Source organism: Megascapheus bottae, chromosome 4, assembly GCF_031878675.1.
Source record: "Megascapheus bottae isolate mThoBot1 chromosome 4, mThoBot2.hap1, whole genome shotgun sequence".
Classification (NCBI taxonomy): domain Eukaryota; kingdom Metazoa; phylum Chordata; class Mammalia; order Rodentia; family Geomyidae; genus Megascapheus; species Megascapheus bottae.
In genome coordinates this window covers 23501018-23503182 of record NC_143512.1, presented here as the reverse complement: position 1 = coordinate 23503182, position 2165 = coordinate 23501018, and the positions used below count along the sequence as shown (strand labels likewise).

The 2165-nt window shown below is 33.6% G+C and overlaps 1 non-coding gene across 1 annotated transcript; it reads left to right on the top strand.

Annotated features, from left to right (window-relative positions):
- Window positions 1-1522: 1522 nt before the first annotated feature.
- LOC150064156 (U6 spliceosomal RNA) lies at window positions 1523-1626 on the top strand. Its single transcript, XR_016535359.1, has one exon. It is a non-coding gene; the product is annotated as a U6 spliceosomal RNA (small nuclear RNA).
- Window positions 1627-2165: the final 539 nt, after the last annotated feature.

Sequence of the window (2165 nt, the reverse complement as noted above, 5' to 3'; positions counted from 1 at the left end):
CTTACATTATTTATATACGGCTACTAAAATATTAATATATGGCTTATAATGCATATCTGCTTGGGAACTTGCTTCTCCATTCTTGTATATAATATTTTCCCAGCTGTCTCTCAAAGAGATACATGTAGTATAGTCATCTTATGCCAGTCCTGTAGTGATGAGAAACTTCTCTTTTTTTTCAAAGAAAGCTGAATATGTAAAGAAACCAAGCTTGTGTCGGGAAAAGATGATTCTACTTATCTTGTTAGAATTTTGGATTTGGATTTAGATTCCAGATTTAGTAAATGAAAATCTAAATTTTAGGTAATATGTTTTGGTATAATTATATCTCCCTACATATGTCTAATGTGATATTTGAAAGCAAGTACTTGCATTGTTATTTATGAAAAATTTATATGCTACTGAGAGTTCAGTAATTTCTCTGTAAATTGAGTACATTTTCCAAATAACACAATTTTCAATCATGTCAAATAAAAATGCTGTGATTAAATGCAAATAGATTACAGATATCGATGTCTAAGATAAACTATTAAAAGTTTTCAGGGCTGAGAATATAGCTCAATGGGAGAACACCTGTTTAATATATGCAAGCCCCAAGGCTCAATCCTCAACTCTGACCCAAATTTATAGCAGGTGAAATAGCAGGTTATCTTCCTGCCTCTATGAGAGTAACACTGTGTTAACTTTGTTAAAAACCATAAAAAGTTATCCAAAAATAAAAAAACAATTGGATTCCAATTACAAAATTTCTATTATCAAAGAGTATGTGAAAATACTTTCTAGAAGAATACTGAACAATATTAAAGTCCAATACAATTTTTCAAAAAAATTTTTGAACCAGCACTTTACAGAGGATGTTCTATAAGTACACAATAAAGATATAAAGATTGAAAAGCCCCATAGATCATTACAGAAACTGAAATGAAAATGAGATATATTGGTGTATCGCTACAGTTCTACTAGAAAGTCTGTCATGCATTGTCCAGCAGAAGATGGGGGTATATTGAATTAAAAGTGGCTGATTGATTTTGGGAATCTCATTTTTCTGATAAAATAGAGTAAGGAATAATAGAAAGAAGGCTACTCTGTTAGCCCATGATAATTTTATAAAATGATATTAAGGAAATACAGATTTTTCAAAAGAAGTGAAGAAAGGGTATGTAATATTCAACTCCATATGATAAAAAATGTGAGATCAGTGTGATTCCTTTAATCACTCTCACCCATCTCTCCCCTATCCATTCCTTTCCCTCACTCTTCTTTTTTTTCAGTCTTCTTAATTTTGGAGAATATTCATTAGATTATCTTTTTGCTATATTCTTTTCCTCTTCTCTTCTTTATTTGTCCACCCATTTCACTAGAACCCCATTCCACCTGCAGAATAAAAATTTAAACTTTTCTCTAGTTTTTATAAACAGCATTTAAATTCATTTCCTCATTTGCTTTCTAAAAGAGGAGAGTGAAGGTGACAAAAGTAAAATGAACTCATTGAAGTCATATGACTACAAATAAGAGGGACAGAGTGCTCTCTTTGGCAGCACATATAATATAATTAGAGTGATACAGAGATTAGCATGGCTTCTGTGCAAGGATGATACACAAATTCATAAAGCATTCCATATTTTATCAAGAAAATGTGGTAATTTTTTTTTGCTTGCCAGTCCTGGGACTTCATCGCAGGGTCTGGGCACTGTCCTTGGACACACTTTCTGCCAAAAGATAGTGCTCTGCCGTTTGAGCCACCCACCACTTTTGCTTTTTCTGTATTTTGTGGTACCCCGGGAATCAAACCTAGGGCTTTGTGCATGCCAGGCAAGCACTCTACCATTAGGTTATGCTTCTGGCCCAGATGTGGTAATTTATATCCAATGCAATTCTAAGTTGCCATAAGAAAGAATGATGACATAGTTCCATTCATAAGGAAGTGGAAAGCCTGGGGAAAAAATCATATTAAGTGAAGTAAGCCAGACCCAACGAAGCACAGGCTCCATGTATCGCTCATTTGCAATATGTCTAGGATAGTCCTAGCAGCAAATCACAATAGTTCAATAGCTATGTGAATATGGCCATATAGGATAAGGATAAGCAAAATGAACTCCAAGATATGGAAACGATAGCTTTATTTTTGTGTTTGTTGCTCTCAATTACTTTGTGAGGAGGTTATT